The sequence below is a fragment of the Typopeltis vanoorti genome, chromosome 8 (assembly GCF_054136105.1).
Source record: "Typopeltis vanoorti isolate ZY-2024b chromosome 8, IOZ_Tvanoo_1.0, whole genome shotgun sequence".
Taxonomy (NCBI): domain Eukaryota; kingdom Metazoa; phylum Arthropoda; class Arachnida; order Uropygi; family Thelyphonidae; genus Typopeltis; species Typopeltis vanoorti.
In genome coordinates this window covers 43,517,714-43,545,404 of record NC_143556.1, presented here as the reverse complement: position 1 = coordinate 43,545,404, position 27,691 = coordinate 43,517,714, and the positions used below count along the sequence as shown (strand labels likewise).

At 35.1% G+C, this 27,691-nt stretch overlaps 1 protein-coding gene across 3 annotated transcripts in view; it reads left to right on the top strand.

Annotated features, from left to right (window-relative positions):
- The window catches only part of LOC150103955 (spectrin alpha chain-like), an 850,682-nt gene that overhangs the window by 21,615 nt on the left and 801,376 nt on the right, over positions 1 to 27,691 (top strand). For 2 of the 3 annotated variants that reach the window (XM_090397195.1, XM_090397193.1), the window contains exon 1: positions 23,447 to 23,572. The exons of the other annotated variant lie outside the window; for it this stretch is intronic. The gene's annotated coding sequence lies outside the window, so the exon portion shown is untranslated. Of the gene's footprint in view, positions 1 to 23,446; positions 23,573 to 27,691 lie in introns of those variants that run through there. 3 annotated transcript variants of the gene reach the window in all.

The following is a 27,691-nucleotide window of genomic DNA, read 5'->3' as shown; positions in this document are numbered from 1 at the left end:
GTTGTATCTTTTTTTTTTTCGAAAGCTGCAACCTTCATTAGTGTTGTGTCAACTGTTTATATTTGTTTTATTAGAAGCCGAATTATAGTGCCAAGAGTGACAGTGTGTTTTGACGAACGGTCGGTCGTCACGATATTCATGCCGTACGCGACGAATTCTCACTATTAATCGCTTCAAAACTTCGAGAGAAACTCACCATTGACAGTTTGGACAGGCGGAACGAATTCTTTGTGGATAATGCCGTTGGAATCGTAGAAACAAATCAGCATTGTCTTTACTTTTGACTTCTCCAAGCGACGTTTTTTCGGATGCCCCTCTTCTGGTGGTCTCCACTCAGTACTCTGGAGCTTTGTTCCCGGCTCATACTCAACTCATACCTGTTTCGTCACCAGTAACGATCGTTTCAAGGAAGTTTGAGTCCTTACGAGCGGTTTTAATGAGGTCCTTGCAGTGTTGAATTCGATACATTTTTTAATCGTCGGTCAACTTGCGGGGAACAAATCGCGAATTCGATTTACGAAGACCCAAACTCTCGGTCAAAATGTTGTGCACATTGATTTTGGAATCTCCAATTCATCTTCAATCAATCTCACGGACGATTTCGATTTTTTTTTTTTTTTTTGATGAAATCACGCACTTTTGGATGCTAACTTCGCTCAGTACAGTTTTTGGATGGCCCGGCTTTTCGTCGTTCTCAAAGCGTCTCACGACCACTTTGAAATCGCTTAAACCACTCGTAAACTTGAGTACGGGATAAGCATTCATCATCGTATGCTTTTTGAAGCATTTGATGCGTTTCGGTAAAACTTTTACCAAGTTTAACATAAAAGTCAATTGCAGCTCTCTGTTTGAAACTCGTTTTCCGACCGTTCGTCAAAACACACTGTCACTCTTGGCATTATAACTCGGCTTCTAATGAAACAAATGTCACAAACAGTTCACATAACAGTAAGGAAGGTTGCCACTTTCTACACAAAAAGATACATTTGGCGCCATTAGTTTCTTCTATTTTCGAAAAGTTCAGTTTCTTTTTGGACAGAGGGTGTATATATCTACCCTATAGATATAAAATGATAAGCCTTTTTATGAAACGTTTTTGTGTCACTTTTTTTGTCAAGTTATTTGAAACGTTTTGAAACTCAGGGGATCCCTGAGTGTCGAGTCTTCAAAATTCGAGTCATCAGAAGTCAAGGAGAACCGGTCTACCAGTCCGGAACGCGGTGGGGGGCGGAGCACCCCTAGTAAAATCAATAAAAGCAGGGAAAATCTTCCCACCAGCGCAGCGAAAGGTTTGCAAGTAAACTTTTTGTGGGTGGAACAACAGAAAAAAAAAAAAAAAAGCTTCTTCCTTAACCGCTGTCCATACATGAAACTAATCTGCTATAGATTTGTAACCTCTCGCGGCATGTGTGTGTGTTTGCGTTTTCCTCCCAGTAGTAACCCTACCAGGAGGTAATTTATTCCTACAAGCTCCATTGCATACAATGCATATATTGCATGTAGTTTCCAAGTACTGATTAACACTTAATTTCCAATTTTGTATCAATATACATATTTACATTTATGTTTTTACATGTACATGTACATATTCCGACCTTTACATCCATATTTATATTTTTATATATGCATATATTTAGACTATATAATTCACACAGTGTCAGTAATTTATGTTACATTGCAACGACTGAAGTTGATCTTATTGGCAAATTTAATTAATTCTGAGTAACATTTTTCGATAAGTCTCTGTTTTGATACCGGCCACTTGTCTCTGAAGTGATGACGTATTGTATTAGGGGCAACTGGATGGAGTCCAGTAGCTGACAGTTGTAAAGTACATTGTGTGTGTGATTGATAATTGCAGCTGAAACAACTTATATATAAAAGTTGCTTTCATACGCATGTAACTAGAAAGGCCCACAACCTTTCAAGCATTGGATTTCGTAACCGAAATACGAGGATAGAATGGTCACCCCCCCCCCCTATACTTCGAAGTATTCCTGGCTGTATCCCTGTGTGTGTTCACGGGGCCGGTTTGCCTGCTTGCGGGATGAAAAACGCCAGATAAACTGGCGGAAAAAACCCTGCTGTCCACGCCCAAGACCGGCTAACTTGGCTATGGCTGAGGAAGATCCCTCAGCTTCTCACGTCGTCGACGGGAATCGAACCTAGGACACTCCTTCCCCAGTCATATGGTTGCGAAGCGCAAAGCCACTAGGCTAACCGCGCGGACATCTTTGATGAAATGAGAGGGAAAAATTATTTTGGATGGTGGGTGAATGGCTGCTTATTAAACCTTAAAGTGTCTTGAAAAAAAAATCCACGTTTGGTTTCTACAGCTGGGTTTCCAGATTATCTAACGGGTTCACTATATATAATTTCCTAAGTGAAAATGCAGCAGTGATAAAAAAAAAAAAAAATACTGATTAGTATACGTTTAAGCTTATTAAAATAAGTATAAAATGTTGAGAAAAATATTAGATAAAAATTAAATGAAATAGATTTCTTAATTCACTCGTGCTACTACTACCTGCTTCCGGCCAATTCTGGCTGTTCCGTTTCCCTTGTGACGTGTAATAGTCAGACTAGGAAGGGGAAACGTAATACAATAATGGGTCAGTAAAGCCGGACAATGGCTTACTTTGTAGCGATACCCGAAGCGTAAAAAGCACGCTGTTCGTGATGAGTCATATTAGTGTGTCGTTCGACTGGATGCTGCTGGTTAAACACGATTACACACGCACGAGAGAAGGATAGAGAGAGAGAGAGAGAAGGATAGAGAGAGAGAGAGAGAGAGAGAGAGAGAGTTTTATTAATAACAACGCGTGCATTACATATTAAATGCTATTTGCAGGAAACGTATATTTTTTTAATTTCCTGCAACACATACCTGCACGCTTTTGGTTACACATTTGTTTAACATGCGGCGTATAAACTTGAGCTGATTCATACTAGTATTTGTCTTCTCTTTCTCAGACACAAACGTGCTAATTCATGGCATCAGGAGAATATTTGCAAATCACACTACAATAACAGCGTCTACGGGAAGTTTTTTAAGGGTCTTGGGATCCTGCTGCGAAAAGAATAATAAAAATCTTCCTTTAAACAAGCTATTCCCACTTAAAAAAAATAATAAAGGTCTGCGGTGCAAAATTTTCAGGATCCTGCAATCTTTATCTTTATTAGAGGACAAAACGTGGGTCCAATCAGCTTTAATTAACACTAATAGTGTTAATTAGGACTCACGCGCAATGATAATAATTGCGCGTGGGTCCGCCATGTTCCCCTGCTCCTGAAAATTAAAAATGACCAGCATGTTACAAATAATGTAGACAGTCGACAGTATTTATTTATATTTTTTGGTCAGGGTACATGAACAATAATCGTTCATGTACATTGTCAATGTTAATACATTTACATAATACTACGATGTAATATGATTTAGTGGCCGGATGTAGTTGTACCAATAAACCTTTGTTACTCAGTACATCATGCTCGGAAGGAAACGATAACAATCAAGAATTTATAGTGGAGCCATCTCTAAAATTAGTCTACGATTTTCAGAAGTTCATTCTCGAAAATCGTAGAGAAAAAAACAAAACAAAAAACCTAGAGTTTTTTTTTCTTCCTCTTCTTCTTCCTCTTCTTTCTTCGTAGATCGTGCTTTAAATTTTAATTGAGAGAGGCGAGAACTACACAGCATGGAACTTTTCTTTGACTATTGATTAATTTCATTGAACCTGTTGAATATGAAATTGCAGTTTGACTCGTTCTCTTTTTTATTTACTCTGCACTATTCTTAGAAACGTTGTTCGACTTTCTGTAGTAAATTCCGCAGTCTATTCTCAACGATAAAAATACCTGAAATCAAAGACTACACATTGACTTACAGATTAACAGTTACTGCGATTAGAATAATGAAAGGAACTTCCCTTTCTTTTAGTTGCAGCATCTGAGCTGGAAATTAATGTCTTCTGAAATGGAACACGCTGGCATTTAAACAACGATAAAGTAATTGATTTTCTCTTTCTTGCTTGTTACTGTGAAGTCATTGTAACTGCTTCCTTCCAAACTCATAACGAAGTCTTATGGTAAGCTCCTTAAAAAAAAAAGGGGGGTGGTGGAATAATAATGATCTATCCAACACATGTGAATGCACATTTAGAGAAAGGAGATCTTTATAATCTATAAAAAAAAAAAAAAAAAAAAAAAAAAAAAAAAAAAAAAAACATTACTATATCTATTATACCCATTATGTGTGAAGGTATAGAACATTTCACTGTCAATGTTCACCATAATATGTTTGCAATTGCTTACCAACACGCTGAAACGACACCCTTCTCTCAGATCACAGGAACAGTCTGCCTTTTTTCCCTTTACTACCTAAAATACCAGCCCCATAACCACATGTGTATTTCGACAAATTCATCTAACATAATGGCTACTCTAACTTGAAGTATAGCAACTAGTTTAAATTACAGTTGGCTGTTGCTAAAGTATTAGGCAAATATCCTTTGTTAACCCTATAATTATAAATACTGCAAATTAAAAAAATAAATCCTGCATTTTGGATACCGCTTGCCAATGGCGAAATCGTTTGACTATTCGATCTATAGTCTCATTGAATTATTATTATTATTATTATTATTATTATTATTATTATTATTATTATTATTATTATTATTCCTGATACCTCCAAGGAGTCCGAAGACTCATCGCGGGAGGACACCTACAACTGTCTCAACCACTAGACCGAACCTCTACTACGAATGATATCCATCAACGCCATCTACTGCCCACCTCCACCACCACCACACCTAGTATTTTTTGTCTGTAAATTGCGTGTGTTCTGAAGGGCCAATTTGTCTGTATGCGGGATGAAAAACCCGAGTCTCCGGGAGAAAAAACCCTGCTACCTCCGTATGAGATCGGCTAACTCACCTTGTTAGCGGTCTCCCTTTTCTTTACTGTTTATTATTTTTTATTTATTTATATTTATATTTTAATGTCGTAAAGTTGTTATAAGTTGTTACGAAGTTGTATAATTAATAGGGGCACTTATTCTGTTCGGAAGCGAACACTATCCTACACTATCCCAACCTGCAACAGGCTTTTGATAGGTTCCTTGAGAATTTTGTGGACTTCTCAAAGGTTTCTTTACAATATAATAGTTACGTCTCTGCTCCCATTGTCAATTCAGATTACAATTTACACATTGGCTGTGTAAATGGTAATGTGAATCTCCCGATGAAAAACTTTCCTAGTTCGAAATAATAATAAAAGAAATGACTAGGAAAGTTTTTTGACGTAATATTTTTTTCTGCCCTGTTGCCTCAAAGGAAAAATGTTCTTTGTTATTATTATTATTATTATTATTATTATTATTATTATTATTATTATTATTATAAAGAGAGATAATTTTGTAGGTTTGTGCACCACTGATGATTTTATAACGAATTCGTCTTCTAAGGAAGTTGTCTTTTTTCAATTTGGCTTGTCACCGTTTATTAATCTTTCAAGTGATAACTGATTATAATCATTCAACTTCTGTTATAACTGTATCGTAGTATTCATTTGCATAAATATCGTATCAGCACGCGTAAATAATATTTACCGGAAATGAAAACGAAATAAGATGTATGAATATGTAATATATCGGAATGACTTCAGCTGTTTTTTTTTTAATTTTTTAATACTTTATTAAACTCTATTGCTTTAAAGGCGTAGTTTACAAACGAGAAACTTGTACTGAATTCAAGCAATAACTAACATTGGGAATCTCTCCTTAGAAGAGCTCATGGCCATTCTGGACTTACTAATGGAAAGCTTCATAAATTATTTCTTACCCATCCTTAAATCGATGACTTCCCCATTTCGTTCCCACAAATGAGGTGGAGGATAAAATAATTATTTTGGGGACCTGTCATGTTCGATTCTCAAAGTTAGGTTCTTCCGCTCCACTCGTATTAACTCAAAAAAGCAGACATTGGCTGCTGGCTTTCATCCCAGCGAACTAATCCTCTCTCTTTCCGTTTGAAAAGTGCTGAACTGCGAGCAGACGATCTAATCGATAATGGATTTACAGAGTAGTAGTGCTTGCTCAGTTTTCAAACAGAATTAACTAAAATGGGGCGACAAAGTCTTCTAACAAAGTGGCAATGGCAGTAGAGCTGTTTACAGATGGAGGGATGAAAGTTGGTTAATATCAGGATGATATTAAGAGATCTAATATCAGGATAACTTATATATATATATATATAACTTATATATATATATATAAGATATGCAAAAATAAATTCGACTGTGTTATTTATTTTAATGAAAGAGCTACAGCACTGACTGTAAGCGAAATACTGTAGCGAGCTGACTTCTCTTATTACAAGAATCATTAGGGCTAAAATTCCGTCTGATATAACTTCGGTTCTAAGTTGAGTATTATTGATCTGTCAGTTTTATTTGGCATGGTATTCGGCAGGATGAAGCATTAAACCTAACTACAACTACTTTTTTTTTTTTTAAATATGTAATAATATTTATTCTCTTTCAAAGAAATTACATATTACATGTACGCCAAAGTAGATAAACAAATATTAACACTAACGTTTGTTAGAATAAATAGAATTGATATATGTAAACGAATAATAGTAAATTTTTTTAATATAATAATGACAATAATAATTATAAATTATTAATAATAATTTTTAAAAAGTAGTTATTCAATCTTCGTAATTCATATGTTAAACATTGCACATATGTGCAAATATACTTGTTATATTCTTAATGCTGTTTAAAAACCAACATCTTTATCCTCATCTCCCATATATTGTATAAATGACTAAAGTCATTTAGTCATTTTCAATCTCAAATTCCCATGGTTTGTGATATCCAGATGATTTCTTTTTTTCAGTAGCAAGTCATTTACAGCTATAAAGCCACATTCCACTAAATATGACGAGGAAAGGGCAACAGTATTTTATTTTTTTGCAAAACTAGTTGAATTTCGGTATTTCGTTTCTGTCTCGTCAGAAAGCCATGCCATTGTTCCTTTTATGTTGAATAAAAGGAACAATGATTCATCATTTTGCTTTTCTGAGAGTTCTTGATACTGTATTGATGTTGACTGCTGTACTAGTGATGTCAGCTTTTTTTCTCGGAAAGTCAGGGTTGCAACATCGACAATTTATCGTCGACAATGGTGAGTTTTTTGAGTATATCGTTGACGAGGTGACGAATGCAATATAATTTTTCTAATTGCGTCCCAAAATATTCAAATTTCCCCCCCTGTGGGGCGTACGCCCCACGTTGGGAAACACTGGTCTAGGGGTATAAGAGTTGTGCTGAGTCGTGTTATTCGATTACGATAGGTATTGTTGAAGTAATTCCTTAGTAACATTACGTAGTTTTTCAGGTTTTTAATGCTCAGCATATAACTGAACAGCTTATCGCCATACGCTGTACGCTGTTGTATATGAGGTCTTCAAAGCACTGAAACAATTTTCCTATGTAATGTTTCTAATTTGGTTAGACGGTTGTTTGATGTGTTTCCGTAGATTACCGTACCTGAGTAGTGATTCGTAAATACCGTAATATTTAAGTTTTTTTATTTTTTTTCACGTTAAATGGAATCATGTATTTTACTTGGAAGAGTTTTGCTGCATTGATGCAGAGTTAAGTATGTAGGTATTTTATATGTTTTGTCCATTTAGTCTGTGTAAAGGCCAAGGTATTTCTCACGAGTTACGGGTGTGATTTCGGGACAGAGGCAGCTGTTTTTTTTTTTTTTTTTTTTTGTTGTTTGTTTATTAATGTAGTGATATGTGACAGCGTAGCGAGAGTGGTGCGGAGCGCATGATTCTTGGGTCTGAAAATAACATAAAAAAACACGTTTCTTCTTCTTTTCCTCCTCCTCCTCCTCCTCCTCTTTTTCTTTCAGACACTGCAACAAGTTACATCGTTTATCCAGTTTCAACCTGTTGTTGCTGACATTGCTTAAGGTCTGGTAAAAAATTCACCTCAAACTAAAGCGATGAAATTTCAAGGAAAAGTGTGTGTGTGGGGGGGGGGGGGGTAAATCGAATCCTTCCCAGACAATGTGAAACTTGCATCGTTTAATCTGTTTCGACCAAATTTGAAATCTTGTGGTTTCTTACTTTGTTAACGGTGTTCTGAAAAGGCCAATTCGAACAAGTAATGGGGAAAGGAAATCTGCACAATTCGACCTAAATAGAGGACGAGATTGTAAAGCAGATCGCATTGTTCGACTAATTATGACCAGTTATTATTACTATTTTTGATTAATTCACTTATTTTATCTTTAAAAAATACTTGATATCATTTAAAAAAGAAAAAAAAACACATCTAACATGTAAAAGCTGGGCAACTGTTGGAGATTTTGGGGCACTTTGAACAGTGATGTTTGTTAACATTCCCCTCCGAAATTCGAACAGATCCAGATTTTAATAGTATTGCAACAACAACAACAATACCATTAATTAATTCAGATAATGTCAGTAAATAGCTACTTCCAAACTGCAACCAGAAAGTTAGACCTTATAATCATTCATCAGTTTGGATGAAATTTCCGTATCAGTTTATTGCAAGATCTTCATTAACTCACTCTCTCTATTATATGCTAAATATATCATTCATATTATGAGGAAAAAGTCGTAATTACGCCATTATGAGGCATGTTTTTCGCAAATTACAATAAGCACCAGTTTATTCCTGTTAATTAGATTCGTTGGGGGCAGTCTGTATACTTAGTAACAACTCGGCTCTGGCTGGAGTTGTTTTAGCAAAATATCTCGAAATATTTTTCTATTTTTAAATAGGATATCTTTTATTATCAAATTTTTATTTTACAATATACACTATACCGAGAATCTGCATTTTTGCTTCATCAATAATACATTTGATTATTACAAGGCAGTCGCTTGCTTGCTTTCTAGTTTAATTAAAATTTCTTGTCTTTAATTTTAGCAAGAAAACGATCATAATGACCTTACATAGCCAATCACCAACTCTATGTTAGCTAACAGACCAAGGTAATGATTGATTCCGTGTTATTTGACTTCCCCCCTCCATACTTATATGTGGGGGAGGGGTTCAGAACCAGCATTTCGGCAGCCAGGAAAAGAAAATATACTGCTGTATTTCAAACCACCATCATCATTATCTCTGTTAGCAACGAATTCTTTTCTCTGTGGAGATATTTGAAGTGCGTGTGTTATAAGGGCTAGAATAGAAACATAGACAAAGTTGAATATTTTTGATAACATGGTCGATTGGACATAATAATAGAAAAAGGCCACCTTTGATAATTGCCTTATGCTATTTTCAGTATTATATTATTTTATTTTGAGACAAAGAAAAATATCCGCATGAAAAATGACATCCTTAGAAAATAAAATGCATATTAGCATATTTCATCTTCTTTGTTTACTTGAGGTTCGCAACAGCTGTGAGTCACGCGAAATAATTTTTGTTTGAATCGTTTAACTTTCTCAGTTTACCTTGGCAGTTTTATGCCATTTGTTCAGATAATGAATCGTTATCAATCGTGAAGCATCAGTTCATGTTTCACTTTGATGTAGGGATTTTCGTGATGACTCATCTCTTCACTTCTCGTCCGGTTTTACCCACCCCCATCCCCTCTCAGTCTTCCTTCGACTGCCTGCTGAACACTGCTTTCAATGAGTCATTTATCACAGTTCAGAAAGTATCTTACAATATCCGGATTAAACTACCAAATATAAAAATAATACTAATAAAAGGTGGGGGTTCGAAAGGTTTCGGTTGAGTTTGGGGTTACGTTAATTGAAAGGCGTAAGTGGATTAATTTTGTTCGTCCGTCGTAACACATGCTATTGCTATGCTTTGGCTATATGGAGTTTATTTGAATTCGGTATTTGCGATCCTTATAAACATCTGCCGAACTAAGTCGTTTTCGTTTCAATCAGACTATTTGCAGAGAACAAAATGTTGCAAACCTTTCGAAAATATATAAAGTAACAACTCTACTCTGGATGGATGGAATTTAATGAAACTTGTTATTTATGACCTCAACTAAATGCAGACCCATCTAATTTTTGATTTCGGTCCATTAAAATAAATAAAACAATATTATATGTCTCGGGTTCATTATGCCAAAAACACGGTTCACATGTGATAACGAACTTACTTTACAAGAATGCTGTTACAACGCATCGTATTATGTTTTTTTTTTTTTTTAAATGAAATCTCTGAAAAGTTGTAAAACTGTCGGACATTAGTACTGTGGATTGGCTAAGGGATAATCCGGAAGCGCTACTCTAGACAAAAATGGAACTTTTTTTTTTTCACGCACTTCTTCCAATAAACAGGACAGCGATTCCACAATGAGAGCGAGGAAATTCATAAAGGGAAATTCAAAAATATCATTTTTCACATATCCTCTCCTAACATCAGCTTATGGGATTAAACCCATAAGCTGTTGGTAGGAGAACTGATACGCTATTTCGGCCAACCAGGCTTGGAGTTATTTATCTTATTTGTAGTTTAAAGAAATAAAAAAGTTCTTACTTGTTTATCGTTCAGTATTAAAATAAATAAATCTTCTAACGTATATTTTCATAAAGGGAATAAGTAAAGCAGCCCCTTTAGACCTAACTAACCGTTTAAGAAACTGTTGGCAATTAGAACTCATTATTTCGGAAATAGTGTAAGTTCTGCGGTCGATTTTTTAAGTTGGGGAGTTAAACTGAGTTTCTAGGAGGGCATCGTACTTGCTTTTGCTAAAGATCGATTAACTCGTGAGCCGGCCGTTAAAAAAAAAGCCTAGAAAATGTTCTACTAGTTGGCTACTAGAATCAAACTTATAACCTTTAATTTTTTTTTTTTTTGGGGGGGGGGAAGAAGAATAGTACTATAGAAGCAAACGCCATTTCCACTTGGCTACACAGGCATCATATACATTGCATTTTTAACAAACAGAAATTCAATATACAGTATCAATAAAAAAAAACAGATATGTTTTTTAAAATGACATCTAAAATCAGTGTTTCGATATTCTTTGTGTGCTGAAAAAATGGAGAAGAAAATATGTTGAACATATTGATTGATTTAGATTTAAGAAGCGATTATCAGCGAGTGCGTGTGCTTCGAAAACTGCGAACTGCCTATTAAATTGATTATGTATGGTTATGTTGACTGAACCGATTTTATTGAAATATCGTATTTAGGATTCTATACTAAAACTAATAGAATATTTTAGTTATGATTGAAAGAGGAGACCATTTTCAGTAACAAAATTTAGTGGAATGATTCAAAACGATACCAAATTGTATATTACAAATGACAAATAAACATGCATGGAAACGATCCATGTGTTTATGTCTCATAAACTGCGTTTCTCAATAGCATTCTTTCATAGCGATCTCATTTTTTATTATTATTCATTTAATATTAATGGTAGCCATACATGCATAAATTCATTCTTCAATAGCGTAATCGATAATGCCTTTTGGATCATTCCGACAGCATTCGTCCTATGAGATCACTACCCTATAGGATTTGAATCCCAGGCTGAAGGAACTTTCACGTTTTGTTTTTTACGCGGTGGTGAGCTCTGAGTTGCCTGAGCATAATTTGACAACCTAAATAATTGAACTTGTGCGATCTGATTATTAAGTAATGAAAAAGTACACAAATTCACTATTATCATCGATAAAAAGAAATTTATCATCGATATAAAGTAATATGATTTTCTTTCCAATAAAGTAATATTTTCATTTTTTTAATGCAAATTTTGGACGCATTGAGTTTTATTGTTACTTTTCGCAAATTATATAATCGCCAATATGCAAAGATGTTATATTAATAAATCAAGTAAGGATGAAGAAACAGGTGCTGCTATGTGACCTGCAAGGGTAGGTTTCCCCTCTTTTTCTATTCAGATAAAGAGTGGAAATGTTAAGCTAATAATTTGAATATGATCGGAAGTGTCATAATTGATAAGAATTCTTTGTTCTCTGGTAATAAAATTTATAGGAGATTCTGTCTTTCTATGTTCGAATTACGATGCCATGTTAGGGCATCCTTTGTGTTGGTTAAGGAAGTCTTTTGCATTTCTAATATGTGATAAGGAAGTAACATCTGAAGGTATATGAGTGTGATATTTCAGTAATTGGAGAAGGAAAACTTCCCTCGTGACGGGTGCTAAATTACAAGCCTAAGGTAAAGTTCAACCCATGAATAATATATTCTGGATACGAAGTCCACCCATATTTAGTGTTAATTTGCTGTAAGCCAATGTAGATCGTTCTGAAGTGGGTTTTTGACTTTCATGCCTTCTCTTTATCTCTGTAACAATAATATGAAACAGCGACACTGAACCGAAGCCCGTTATTTATTTTTTTAATTGTTATTTAATTTTTAATAATATTTTTAACACACACACACACACACACACACACACACACAGTTCCCGTAATGGGAAAGAAAGGGATTACATATATTTTCTCTCCTTCTCTCTCCCTTTCAGTATTAACATTTTGTTTCATGATTTTTCTGGTATTATATGTAGTATGTTATGAATAAATAAAAAAAAATTGGATCTCTCCATTTTCTCGAAGACTGTGTATCAGTTGATCTGGGTTGTGTTCTTTGAAAGTATGTTGAGTCGAATAAGGGTATGAGGTCACGTATTACGAGACTCGTATATCTGTAATTCCGGGTGCTTTCGTGGTCCGTTTGCCGATTTCATGGGATGAAAACCTCCAGTTTCAAAGAGGGAACTCCTACTTTCATATGAGACTGAATAATTCACTTCAGTTAAAAATCTTTGTGTCATATTAGTGACAAAACGCGTCTGGTAGTATAAAGCCAGTTGCGCATGCTAAATGACTCCAGTTATTTACCAGACTGGAAATGACATGGGTCGCTGTATTTCCCATAAATATGTTCATGTGAATGACATAATAAGACTAGTTAAAAAAAAAAACGCTGCGTTTTTTTTTTTTCCCTTTGTGCACCGGTGGATTTTATTAGATGAATCCAGGACTTACACAGCTGTAGCGGTCTGGAGCCAAAGTTTAGTTCTCATGGAAGGGCTGCTGTGTACAGTAAACAGTTTTCCTTTCCTACTAGCGTGGTGCAGAACTGACAATTGGAACAGTAGACTGCTAGAAAGCTGTAGTGTGGAGTGACGACTTAACATCTTGGTACGATGGCTGCCTGTAGAACGTTATTGACTAAAGTGTATTGTTCCATGTGCAGACTTTGGTGACGTTGTTGTGGGATGCTTCTTCTGGTTTGGACAAGACTCGTTATAGTGTCTGGAAAGATGAACATACATGTTTTAGCTTTCTATATAAGCTTTTGATCTTTGAGAAAGACTTAGTTGAGTATCAACACAGTGTCAAGAAATGGAATGCAAGGGCGAAATTTTAACCAATATAAGAGTCCCCATCTGAATGCTATAGAGCACTTTTAGGAAGAATTAGAATTCTTCCTAAAAGTATTCTATAGCAAATTCTTCATTACCATTTTGTCGAACGAAGAATTACAAACAAACAAACAAAAAAGCCTTTGTCCTTTTATTCCAATTTAAGATCTTCTACCCAGGGAAGCGCCATCCGGAATCGACAGATGCGGGCCATTGGTGCAGGTTTGTGAAACACCTAGGTGTTCGACAAATTTTTCCATCATAGTATATATACTAAAAATGCTTTTGGTTTTTTTTTCAAGGTATTCTCTGTTTAGGCCGTTTTTGTTCAAATTAATATATAGTATTCTTGTATATGAGACTCGTATATCTGTAATTCCGGGTGCTTTCGTGGTCTGTTTGCCGATTTTATGGGATGAAAACCTCCAGTTTCAAAGAGGGAACTCCTACCTTCATATGAGACTGAATAATTCACTTCAGGCACAATTTTTACTGAAGATGGTAAACTAAATATAGAAATAGACAACAGAATCAGCAAAGCTGGTATCGTGGGAAGTCAATTGAATAAATTCATATGGAATAAGAAAGAAATTAGTCGGAACACTAAATTAGCTGTATACAAGACTGTGTTCAAACCAGTTTTAACTTATGGATCTGAGAGCTGGGTCAGAAGTAAAACACTTGACCAAAGACTAGAGACCGCAGATATGAGAGTCCTGAGAAAGATTAGAGGCGTGAACAGATGGCATCAATGGCAATATCATATTAAAAATGAGGATATTAGGAAAGAACTTGAGATTGTCAGCATCCAGGAATGCGTTAGCAGAGCTAATCTCAGATGGTATGGTCACTTAAATAGAATGGGAGAGGAAAGATTAGCAAAACAAGTGTTCTCTGCCAGGTTGGCAGGAAAACGACCCAGAGGAAGACCAAGATATAGGTGGATTGATACGGTACAAAGTGCCTTAGACGATAGAAATATAAGATCTGATAATGTTGGAGTCTTGACAAGTAACAGACTGATTTGGAGGAAAATTGTAGATAGGAAGTTAGTAATGATGTAATTTTTTCATGTAGTACTGTCATATCCTGTACACCCCTTGAGGGTACATGGCAGGAATTTGATGATGATGATAATTCACTTCAGTTAAAAATCTTTGTGTCATATTAGTGACAAAACGCGTCTGGTAGTATAAAGCCAGTTGAGCATGCTAAATAACTCCAGTTATTTACGAAACTGGAAATAAACTGAAAGGACTAATAGAAACCGGAACTAAGATAAATGAAATTGATATTAACTGGCTACGGTTTGCGGATGATATAGCAGTTGTAGCTGATAACGAAAACAAACTAAGAAATTTTCACACAGTACAGCCTAAAAATTAATTATAAGAAAACAAAATTATTAATTACAAGTAAAGCAAATCCAATGAAAATAAACCTGGAAATAAATAATAACCTACTACAACAGGTATCCTCTTTTAAATATCTTGGAAGTCTTATCACAGAAGATGAAAGAAACCAATCAGATATTAAAGCACGAATAATCCTAGCCAAAAAAGCATTCTATAACAGAAGAAACATTTTTACCAGTAATGGACTTAGCATCCAGCTCAAAAAAAGGATAGTGAAAACATACATATGGAGCATTGCATTATATGGTTGTGAGGCCCGGACTCTAACAAAACAAGATATGAAAAAGTTGGAGGCATTTGAAATTTGGTGCTGGAGAAAGATGATGAAAATTAGTTGGACAGAAAAGAGAAGTAATGAAGAAGTTCTGAATATAGTTCATGAACAGCGGTCTTAATGAAATACGTCAATAAGAGAAGAAAAAGCCTAATTGGACACCATTTGAGGCATGGGGACTGATTACAGAAATATTGGAGGGGACTGTAGAAGGAAAGAGGCCACGAGGCAGACCAAGAATTTCATATATAAATAACATAATGATGCTAATTGGCGCTAAGAGTTATGAAGAGATAAAAAGGAAATCACAAGACAGGATGTTGTGATGTGCTGCTATATTTACCAATTTTCAGATTGATGCACCAAAGAAGATTCTTGTATACAAAATAAGTACTAGTAAATAAGGGCTATTTAAATACTAACTTTTCTAAAAATGATGGAAGAGATACCTAACGTTTGTATTTAGGCTGTTCATGTTGAAACTGAGATGTACACCTTGGTGGACACACCAAGATATTGTTATTTATTATTCATTGTTTTTTTTTTTTTTCAATGTAAATCTCATCCACAACCAAGTGTAACCGTATGAAAATTAAGGGGAAGGGGAAAATAATAGAAAAGTGTCTGTTTAAATTTCGAAATAAATTATTCTTTGTCTAGCAAGTACAGTATAAAATATTTGTAACATGGGCAAAAATCTATAAAGATTCTTAATTAAGTAATATGGATTGAACTTTCGAAAGGAATAGATTTTTTTCATAGTAATTTCAGTCGCAAAGAAGACATGTAAAGACGTATAGTTAAGAATTTGAAGGTGAGTTAGTTTTATAAGGAGGTGGCGGGATTTTCATATAGCGCAATCGACAAACCAATCTGAGAGCACTTGTATCTAACAGACATAATATATTGACCTCATAACCTGATTTGCTTTGGCAGTAAATCCAACCAATACTGATATCAACAATAATTCCATATTTCTGTGGCTTGTTAGTGTTTTACTAAAAGAGGTATTCACTTCCTATGTATAGTTCTCATGATCTCCGACGATCCAGGGTTTAGTTGCTCAGGCACTTTCCTGCATGATGAGATCCTGTTTCATTTCTAGAGTCTTCGTAACTCAGTTGGTTTCACGATACCCTTTGTTTGGAAAGATCGTTGTTCGAATTTCTTCTAGAACGAGAAAAATCATTAGCTAGCCTGTCTCGTATCGGGTGGCAGGGTTCTCCCTCCGTAACTTGAATTTTTCATCCTTCAAAACAGTTACTGAATTGCTGACGGGTCTTTCGCAGTTTTTACATTTGTCACGAAGATCATACAATATGCAATGATGGAAAAACAATTTTATGCTTGATCCCTTCCCCTCTCGTTGACCCTTAATCAGAGCCAAGGAGATGGTATAGTTTTTATTACAAATACGAGTAATAAAAACAATATAACTGTTCTAGAAATCAGTCCATTTAATAAATATTAGTAATGTTTTCATTCACTGATCCCCCCCCCCCCCAAGAAACTACAACTAATACTAATTAAGAAGTTATAAACATCTGTATGCTCCGGGGAGCGCCTACAAGTTTTCGCGGAACGCTACGATTCCATGGAACACAGTTGAAGAAACACTACGCTAGATGACATAAACAGAATGCCAGCTATAATGAAGAGCTTTAATGTTTTGGGAAATAAAATTTACGATTTGATTAAAAGTGATCTTAAAGATCATGAAGCATGTCATAAAGCAGTACTTACAGTAATGGAAAATTATTATTATTATTATTATTATTATTATTTTACTTATATGAAGTACTAAGCGGACTTGCTGTGCATGTGTAATGGGAAAAGAGAAGGGTAGGATTAATTTTATTCTTTGTCAGATCTCGAAGACATCTGCAGAAATGTTCTTCGTTGATTACTGAATCGATATTTGTATACATTCGTTTTAAACTAATTATTAATCTACACGAGAGAAAGCATCATGACCATATAAGCGAAAGATAACTAACAGAATCTGAAGCACCTCAAACCCAAAATATCCAAGTGATTTGAAGAAATTTGAATCATCAGAAGCCGACATAATGAACCATGTATTTTTTTTTTCTTCGTTTGAAAATAAAAGTTGCTCATTAAGACATTACTGCTCTTTTGATATAATAAGACAGATATTTTCTGAACTCTTAACAGGGCGCCAACAGATGTGTATGAGATCATAATCCATTTCGATTTTATTGTCAGAAGGAAAGCCGTGAAATATGCTGAGTGGTGGGTCTGAGATGGCAATAGTTTTTCTCCTTGAGGGTGGAGGCAGTTCATAGCTCTCTCAATTCTGAAATCTCCCCCCCACCCCCAAAGTAAACATACTGTAGATAGGTTGCTTTATATTGGTTGGTTGTTTGCTTATTAGTCCTGGCGAAATTTTCTTTTCGTTTGGTTATTAGAAAAAGAGACGGAAGTTTTCTAAAAACATTAATTTTCCTAATTGAAAAAGTAGCTATGAAATAAAACACTGTTCTTTAAAATTCTATTTTATATGAAATGAGCTTAACACCTTCTTAAATAATAATAATTATCGCTTAAAAAATATTTATTTTTGTAAATTGCTTCCCTCTGATTTTTTAGGAAAATACTAAAAATGGAAAGTTTCTTTGCAATATTAGTATTTTCTTGCTTAATTTTTTTCTTCGAAAAAATGGTAGTGTTTTTAGACTTTAAGGATTTAAGAAATGAATGTATGATAATATCCTAAGCATTTCCTCCTGAGTGCCTTCACCTAGAGTGAAGGCACTCAGGAGGAAATGCTTCATTCTCAATCTCGAGGTCAATAATTTTTATTTTATATTTATATTTATTTTTATTTATTTACTTTGTTCGTTAGTTAGATAGCTGTTTCTGTTGAAAGCGACATTATTTTTGCGGTCTGCAGTTATGTTTAGGCTTTTTTTTTTTTTTGACATTGAGTTTTTAATTTCAGCGGGAAGATTTGTGGTTGAATTGGATCGGTTAGAGTTTACCTTGCAGCGTAACACCGTCATTCCTTATTTTAAATATGCTTTTCATATCGTGAATGATTCCTAATAGTATGTTTTATTAACAAACGATGAACACCTTTGGGTTGAAAATGAAAAAAAAAAAAAGAAATTTTAATGAAGAAAATGCACTATTTTATTATACCATTTAAATGTCCTGTGTTTTGAACAAATTAAAGTTAGCAGTAACTTTAGGTAATTAAGATTGTTATTATTCTTTTTTTAATAAAAAAAAAGATGCGTATTTTATTTTAAACCTTCACACACACACAAAATGAATTCTGATAATTAGAAGGGGTACGATAATTGTTTTCTCAAATAAGAAGGGATTCCTTTCGCTGATGAACGAAAGAAGAAATTTCACTAGACGCGTCTGAGAATTAATCTCGCTCTCTTTCGGTCAACTTTTGAATTTAGAGTGTTTCACATTCGCAACTTTTCCGCTTATTTTTATGCTGCTTATAAGGGATGGAATAATCTTTATCCTGTTTGTGTATTGTACGAAAGCCAACGGGAAATTTTTTTTTCTTTGAAATAGGTTGAATCTACGTTTTCCCTTCATATGTTAGGATAAGTGAGTTGTGTATAGAAATGTTTTTTCGCAAAGCAAAAAAAAAAAAAAAAAAAAACCCTTTAGGGGACCAGAAGAGAAGGTCTGGCTGCCATTTGGATAGTAGGCGAATTTTCTTCTACTGGCCTTTATGAAGTCAGATTTGAATTTGCTGATGGTTGGTTTGTATTTATTGCTTCCTTCAGCATGGGCTGACTATCAAGCTGGGGTTCTTGTTGTAAGTCACCTACGATAACCGGGTATGGTACATCTTCTGTCGGTAGGGCACTCAGGATTTGATCTTGGGGGGGGGGGAGTTGAGTAGACGATTTGAGAATACACACTACGCATCGCATACGACTTATGACTGAGCATCTGCAATGATCGCTAATTCATAAGTAGTATAGAAATAGAAGAAACGACACAACAAAAATAAAAAAATGAATTTTAATTAGGAAAAGATTTTTTGAAAATTTTCTACTGTTTTTTCTTTTTCTTTTTTTTGGGGGGGGGGCAGATTCCCTCGTCCCCCTCTGGGTGTGCCACTGTCTTCTGTTGAAGAAAAAAAAAGCTTACCGCAAGTGACTTACAACAAGTACCCCAGCATCACACTCAGCCTATGCTGAAGCAGATAATTTGGTAGAATTGGGAGAGGCTTTTCGAACCAATGAAGTTGATTTTTGTGACTCACTCAGAGCAGGTGTTTGGATCAGAAGGTCAGAAGGAGTAATTAAACCATGGAAGAAGAAGAAGAAGTAGAAGTTCCGGAAGTCACCCTGTTGATATCTTTATAGTGCTAAAGGACACAAGGTTGGGAATGTTTGGATTAGTAGGGCGTTTCGTGTGAGAGGAAACTTGCACCAGTTGTGCTCCGAGTTACTTAGAGTAACGGTGACCTGTATGATGGATTTAAAAGGAGAACTGGTTACAAAAAGAATCACGGGTATTGGGATAGTGAGTAGGTTGTTTAATTCTGGTAGGTCGATGAATAATTTCAGTTACAAAACGCAAATTATCTGCGTTTTTGCTTTATTTCAAAAACTTCCGCATCGCGTCGCATTGATCCTGAGGGAAGGAAACCTTCAACCAGAGGAGAGGTCAAAAGCACGGGATTCTAAAGTAGCATTCTTTGGAAGGCATTGTCTGAGCTCACAAAGACACAGGATTGGTGTAGTTCGAACATTGAAGGTGAATTGTTGTTGTTGTTGTTGCTGCAATTTGGATTTCTGTCGAGATGGAGGTCTTGTCTAGATCAGTAAGTTATGGTGTACTTCGTTTATGCTACTATTTATGCCACGGTGGTTGTTGAAATAGATGGGAAAGTGATTTTTTTTTTTAATAAGGATTTTGGCTTGTTTATATATGCTTGTATTTGTATATATTTTCTTTGATATGTTTTTATTCATTGAGAATGGTTTATGAGGGAAGTTTATTTTAATTGCCGTCATTGTTTATTGAATGTTTCATCACTGATTATTATGAATTTTATGAAATCGACTCTTTCTCTGTCTTCTAGGGGGGGGGGAGCCTTTTGGGACTCCCCTCAAGCAATGGCGTAACTGGGGGGGGTCCGCCCCGGGTGGCACTTTGCGTTTAAGAAATCTTACTGTCTATAGAACAGCAACTATATGATGAAATAGACTTCGACAATGTCATTGACGATTTTGCTAACCGAAAAGTAAGAAAAATAACATTTTAGAATGTTGGAATTAAAGTTGTACTTCAAAAATAAACATAGTGTTTTAATTTATTTCCTTATACGTCGTTTTGACTTTTTGTAGTACTTTTGGTGTGTGTTGAGAGGGGCGGCAAACTCAGGGATCACCCCGGGCGGCAAAAGCTTTAACTACACCACTGCCCTCAAGGCATGACTTGGCAGAGTGTGTGATTAGTGGGATTATTCCCCAGCTGACTGGAATCCTCTTGACTTGTGTATATTATTTCTGGGAAAACTCCTGACTTGTTACTGACAGGCTTGGACCAGTGTACTATCTGTGCACTGGTCCCGGTACTCGTACTATCTGTATTATCTCTGGCTCGAAATAGAGCAGGTATTGGGTCCCTAAGTATATCTGGCATGCTCATGAAAGGTATTGCACGTTGCATGGAGAAGAGGGGAAGGAACAGAAACCGGAATCCCTGTTCTGCAGGCCAAACATGACATTCGCTCTCCAAGTCTACAAGCGTGGTGGTGGTGCGTTTCACGGGACAACGAAGGTCATTTATCACTTAGTGCGTCACATATACTGTATACATTCATTAAATTAAAAAAAAAAAAAAAAAGATTAAACAACGATTTCGGAGTGTCATTAGACTAACAGATTCTACAATCTTTTTTTTTTTAATTGATTACCCATTCTTATGATATAATTGAACTCCAGTGAAATTTGAAATTAATATTAACTCTTGGAAATTTATCTTTCACCGTTTGCTGGAGATATGGACAATATACTTGCCGTACTAGTAATGATGCCATGACAATTGACATAGTAAAAGTTGTTTGGAAAATACTTTATTAAAATGTGACCTCTTTCACTCATGCGTATTATGTATTCATGCTACGTCCTTTACAAATCGTGTACTTAACCAGTATTGATTTGTTCCTTTCACTTCAATCGTCCGGAAAAGGAACAGGATAGATAGAAGTATTAATAGACAATTGTTATTTATTTAACTGAAAATGCATCCGATCCATGCTAGAATGTTACGACAATGCAAAGATCGACATTATTTTATTTATTTATTATTATCACGTTTGTGGTGGTTTGCACATTTTCATGCTTGTTGGATCCAGAGAGGGTTATTTAATGATTTATTAGCTCATAAAGGGGACCATTAAACTTGCAGACATATAATATAAAGTAATATCATATAGCCGTACGTTACGTTCTTCAATCAACAGTTTCAATGTTTAAAATCCTTTTTTATTAATTTCTTTTATCACTGAAAAATTTATAAAACGTTTGATTTCTCATCACTGAATAGTCCAATTGACCTTACTCCTTCCACTGCTGCTGTACTTTTCTTATATTTAGTTGTCCTTAATATCTTAAATAACACAAAGTTCTTAATTTCTCAGAAATTGGATTAAACTGGACAATTCTGGTAATTATAATTATATGCTACTTCATCCTCTCAAATGTATTTTTGAAAACTGCATGCGTGCTTCTGGGCTGTTTGCCTATTTTGATAGATTTAAAACCCGAGTTTCCGGAAATAAAATCAAGCTCATTCCGTATGAGACTAGCTAATCATCTTCATTTGGAAAGGCCCATATAAAGATTCTTCGTATCGCAACGAGAATTGAATTAATTTTTTTTTCCAGTCGAAGGAGGCATATTGTGTCGTTCTTCCAGCTGCGCTACGGAGGTGCTTACTAGTAATAATTATTACTTTACATGAAAACCGAAATACATTTTTTTAATTAGCTAAAGATGCGAGTAATTTCTGTGTAAACGTGATGCACGCAATGGAGTTGGATTGTAGTGATTAAAATTGATTCCTCGTGATATGAATCTCTTTCTGTTAATATAATTCGCATTTATTCTGTTGCCTTTTGTTTATTAAATACCAGTCTTCAGATATTAAAGTATTTTAATATCGTAAACCCGCGTGAACTTGACGTTTATGCATTCCATAACTTATTAATGTTGCGTCTTTGACAAAAACTACCAGGGTATTGGTGCATCACTCTGCTTGTTGCTTACATTACTATAATACAATAGTAAACGTTATTGTTTTTGTACCGTGTAATTGTTTACATCGATACAGTTTAAGGGTAAATATTATTGTATTTCGTAACATGTATTTTTAAAATACTTATTTTACTTTATATACATTTTAAAAGGTCTATTTAAATTTTACGAAATGATTATAACAATAAATTTTGACAAGAATTTGTTTCTTTTTTCTCCACATGTGCCGCTTTCGACATTAAAAAAAAAATCAAGAGTAAATTTTTATCCAGTCAAAATTCATTTGGATTTTGACTGGAATTCATTCGTTCATTCAAAATTATAAATAAGAATTCGTTGTTAAAACTTATGAGTTTTTAATAATAATAATAATAATAATAATAATAATAATAATAATAATAAAATTCATGTTACCCTCTCTTCATTACCTCTTCTCGCTTACATTAGTTATATATCTTGTAAATAAAATTAAATATAAATCATATGCGTGTAAGAGAAGTTTTTTTTAATGAAAATAATTCGTTTCGTGCCCAGTCATGGTAGGTTTCCAAAATTGGTTTACTTCGTTTTGCTAAAACAATAAAAGAACAATTGCAAAACTAAATTAACTAAAAAGATAAGTTTTCTATTTTACAACTTTCTTGCTATGAGAAAAATTCAACGATGATGTTTTTTGTTGTATTACTGTTCCCCGTGTTTCATAGCATTTCGGTTTTGCATCATAAATAGCAGCTTTCTCTTCTAACATGTTTGTCATTTTGCTGTTGCTGCGTCCGTAGAACACTGACATACAATGTAACTTGTTGCACCTGGCTGACTGATTGTTGTCAGTACGTCTTCGTTCTCTCCACTCTCTTTACTACTCGATAAGGTATTCCGGCAGAGCTCTTATGCTTTCACAAATGCGATAATCGCTTCGGAACGTTGTGCAGGCGATAGTGCCAATCATTGTACACGAGCAGGAAGCTACTGTGATAAGACGCTCCTAACAGGAACCCATGCTATCCGCTAGGTTTGTGCTGTATGTTTGGTCTGTGACGTCATTAGTTCAGCATCTCTGTCTCCGCTTACCGGTAGAGAACAGCACGAGTGCCAGGCTGATAGGATGTAGAAATAGCACGATACATATAGTTTCGAAGCTGCTGTGAATTATTGTAGGTGCTTAGGGCGTTGGTCGATTCATCTGTGCTTCATTGGGAAGGTGATTTTTTTTTATTTCAATTTTTACTCTAAGTTTTAATTAAAAATATGCCATGATAGATGCTGTCATTGTTTTGCATATGTGTATTAAGATATGGATTGTTCCAAAAGGTTGCGGCCAAAGTTTGTCTAGCATGTATGTAGAAATTCGTTGTTTTTGTTTTAATTTGCTTTTAATGCCAATAAAATACTGAGTTTAACCAGACTCAACATTTTCGGAGGAACGTTGAACTATATACAAACACGTGATGCAACAAGAGGGATAAATGGAAACGCATGCACAATTATCAGTGATTTAGATGTGCTCTTACATGGTTATATACATTATATTATTGCATTTACTGGCTAAACAATGTAACATGATCCCCCAACAAAATTCATTTTAGAGCACCTCAAAATTATATGACTTTTTAATGTTTTGGACTTTCCGGACTTTTTCCTATGGTTGGGACATTCGTCCGTATTGTGCTCCTGTTATCTCAAGCAAAGCGGTTACGTCACTCTGTGCGAAGTATATTATTAGAAGAGCTCTTTCGAATTTGTGTTATGAAGTGTGTATGTGTGTGTGTGGGGGGGGGGGGGGAAGAGTACGCATCTGTTGAATAGTATTTTGTTTATTACCAAAGAGAGATTGTTTATTTTGTTTTATTTATATAGAGGTATAATAATAAATTTTTAGACTTGCTTAGTTGTAAACAGTCGAGTGAATAGAACAACTAAATTGTAATCAATGAAAATCAGGAATGAAAATTGTAAGCAAAAATTTCATGCAGGGTACCGAAATTAATTTGATAAAAGTTGTATTTGAACGATTAAAAGAGGTCATATTGAAAAAAAGCAACGTTAGTTTTTAATGTCGCTTTTTTGCTGTACTTATAGTACCATAAATACAATGATTTTTATTAGTTTTCAAGAAATTACTAGTTTATCAAAAAAGAAAGCAATCCTCGACATCATAATTTTTGTAATATATATATATAGAACGGAAAATTTTCTTTCATTATTTATTTTCATTATCGTCCAGCTTAATAATATAAGCAGGACATGTAAATAGCCTGCTATTGAAACCATATTAGTTTATTTCACTGAGTATTTTTTCCCTTTTGTAGAATTAATTTCATAGTTTGCATTAGTCGGTGCGCCGAAGATTATTATTATTATTATTTTTATTATTATATTAACTCTCCTGGAGTCAAAGATCTGGTTTTGCACACAGGCGCCGGACACTACTGGGTATAGGGGTGCCAACTAAAGTTTTTAACACAGGCGCCAGACACTACTGGCACGCCCCTGCGCCTAGGGCGCAAGCCATGAAGGGGCGCCAAACTTCAAGCTATGCTTTATTCATACTTTACTAAACTAGTGATATGTGATTTAGGTATCGATTCTTTTTCCTTATCCCTCACACATCACACTATTTTACTATTTAACTCTTGGTTCTTTTTTGTTCCTTACCTAAATGATTTGAATTTACCGCTATTTAAAATTCAATTAAGATAAATATTTTAAAATATTAAATTTCGGTATTTTATAACTTTTTTTTGTAAATGAATTATAACAGAAAATTTTCAAGTTAATTAAAAAAAAAAAAAAAAAAGCCCTATTTTACCTATTAATTTAACCTGAAAGACAATTTTATTTTGTTTAATGTCAATTAGAAACATTTTAGTTTATGAAATAAGGGGCGCACTTGTAAACTTTGCCTAGGGCACAAAATAACCTGACACCAACAGTAGCTGTAGCAATGTGCACCATGTTACATATACCTGGTTGATATATCTTAGCAAAGTGAGGACTCATTACTTGAACTATCTCATTACCTTCTGACACTGGAGTACCATTTGCATTCAATAAAGTTATTCTTCCACATTAATTCGTTTATTTGCTTGTTGCATAATGATGAAATTCTTTTCGATTGCCTTCAGCTTGCATAGCCAATTTCTTTTCATACTCCGATATATCTTTCAGATCAGATTACTTTCAGAAAAGTAATCTGATCTGAGCAGTATATATTTCATAACACCTGTCACTCTTATTCACATGATATTCTTTCCACATCATCTTCTTCTTGTGGTTCTTTTGCTTAATAAGGTTGCACATCCATTTCATTCCCAACCTACTTATTCTTCAAACACTAGGGATACATTCAGATACCAACACTAGGGATACATTAAGCACTTTTTCAAAGATTTCCATGCATTGCTGACATTTTTCCCATTCAGTAACTGATACCATGGGACTAAAGATAGTATTCTCTTAAGTTGATCATAATTTCCAGCTTTGCAGTTCAACATGTAACTTATTCTAATAGGAACATCAATATAATTAGATACTTCCCAAGAAAGCACAACATGATCACTATCACCAACTAGGGGTAAAATAGTCATATTCTTAAGAGAGACCCCCCCTTCTGATGCTATGCACAAATCCAACACTCTTTGGCCTCAAGTTCCTTCTTTCACATGCTGCTTGAAAAAATTCATTACTGAATTTAACATATTTTCATTCTGAACATCCTGGTACCAAACATAGATGTAAGAAGAGTTTTAAAGGTTCTTATGTTCAAATAGAACAAAAACCTATGACACACGCACACACACACACACACACACACACACACACACACACACACACACACACACACACACACACACACACACACACACACACACACACACACACACACACACACACACACACACACACACACACATCAAACAAATGATATGTTGGGCAGATCATTTGATGAGGTATTCTCAATCAAATGGAGAATACCTCATCTATGTAGTGTAGCCAGAGTAGGTTTATATGGGGCAGAGTTTGAGGTTTTTTGTTCAACGGTATCTATGAAGAAGTTGGCCAGAGGTGGAGAAATGGAGAACCCATGGCTGTCCTCTCTATCTGTTTGTAGAATTTTCCTTGGAAAACTAAACAGCCCAAGTTCATGGTGAACTGAAACAGGGCTGAGATATTGGGAGGAAATATAACTTGGATGATGTCTAAGGTGGCTTTGATTGGTGAACAGAGGGGAGACATCAAATCTGACCATTATATCAGTGTGTTGGAATGCGAGGTTTTCTATACTGGCTTTAAAGTGGCCTAGTTTTTTTATTTTGAGATGTTGATTTTGGTATAAATGATTTAGCAGGTGACAAGTGTGGTATGCAAAAAGACATGAAAGAGTTGCTAGTACATGAGCAAAAGAAGAGTGAGAAAGAATTAATTAAAATTGTGAGTCTCTTGCCATGGTATGATACAGGCCAACTGAGATGGAGAGATGTGATTGTGAATGAATCAGTGCATTGTGTGTGTGTGTGTGAGGAATGGTGTGAAGTTTGTGGACTTGTGGAGTAAGTTTGATGGAAGGAAGGATTTATATAAGGTGAATGACTTGCATCTAAATGGATTTGGTGTCAGGAGTCTTGAGAATGTGCTGTTCAGTAAAAGTTCAGAAGTACAAAGTCAGGGAAACTAGAATGTTTAGGAGGGGATGCAGGTGAATGTGGGTCCAGGCAACCTAAAGGTTAGTAAGTGGGAGAGTCATCACATGATGCAAAGTGTCTACATTCACAACAAACTCAGATTCAGTGTGTCTACATTCACAACAAACTCAGATTCAGTGTGTCTACATTCACAACAAACTCAGGTAATGCATTTCACTCACCAACCACTGTCTCTCTCTCTCTCTCTTTCTCTCTGTAAAGAACCTGCTCTGCATTTCTCTACTCACACCAGCCGTATACAGTTTCCAGGGATGGTGTCGTATTTTACACCCTTCACCATTCTATGAAAAAAAAAATCTCCTCTATGTCAAGCTGATAACAACCCCTGACAAGCTTATAACAACTCCTGACAAGCTTATATGTCTCAATCATATCCCACTCTCCTCCTCCCCCTCCTATTTACAAGACTTTGCAATTTACATTCTCACAATCTGTTCTCATACTCCTACATTAAACTGATAGTTCCACTTATCTGCCCATTCATGCAATATATTTAGTTCTCTTGTTAGGCCATAACATCTGCTCGACTCTGCATTACTCTCCCTAATTTTGCATCATCTTGAAAACAGCTGCATATCTCCAGTTAAACCCATCTCAATATCATTAATATTCAAACT